The following is a 916-nucleotide window of genomic DNA, read 5'->3' on the forward strand; positions in this document are numbered from 1 at the left end:
ATATATATATATTTAAAAGTTAGGCAAGTAATGGGTTAGGGTTTTTTTGGGGTGACATCTCTAAACACTGACATTATTTACCTACCGTCTTTCGGTCATTTTGAAAAGCTTTTCTTCGTCCCTCCAACATCTTTATTCCTCTCCCTCCCTCTTGCTTTCCGTTTTGTGTCCCGGGGAGCTTTATTTTCTTCTGCTGCTCCATCTTACCCATATATAGTGTCAAGTGCACCATGTACGACGATTCAAATTTAAAAGACAAAAAACCCGCCTGAGCTCGTTCTTGAAGGGGCGCGTGCCCAAGCGACCTGTGTGGGAGGGGAGATCAAGGAGCGGAGCAGCGCGCGCCTCATCAGTGCCATTCCTCTGTTATTGATCATTTCAGACATGCACAAACAGCTGTTAAATACATAAAATGTCAACCAGAAAAAAATTCCCCACATCGTTTTGGAGCCTCCTCTAGTGTAGCGCCGCTGTGCGTTGCATACAATGCATATCCACTTTTTGCGCCACTGTGCGATGGTCCCATTTCCAAATATGGTATTGGTCTGCCATGTGGTCCTTTCTGTTTTCTGCAGCGAGGTCCTTTTTCCCTAAAGTAAATTCTCTTTTCTTTTCTTTTCCTTTATTTTATTCTGTTTTAAGTAGCAGAACTCATCCGCATAACTTCAAGTTGTTTTTTAAACAGTAACTTTAATTCTCAAAATGTATAGAACTGTTCCAAACAGAACATCGTAGTATATACGGACCACTATAGCAATTTTCCATTGAAAGTACCCTGCTCCGGTCTTAAGTCTTGTTCCGTATGTCAAAGCAGTGGCGAGATCAGTCGTCTTTCATATGGCCATACCCCGTTACCCCCGTTTCCTAGGAAACCAAGGCGTGGTTAACGCGCTCCTGAAACAGGTGACTAATTTGA

The sequence above is a fragment of the Poecilia reticulata genome, linkage group LG9, assembly GCF_000633615.1.
Source record: "Poecilia reticulata strain Guanapo linkage group LG9, Guppy_female_1.0+MT, whole genome shotgun sequence".
Classification (NCBI taxonomy): Eukaryota; Metazoa; Chordata; class Actinopteri; order Cyprinodontiformes; family Poeciliidae; genus Poecilia; species Poecilia reticulata.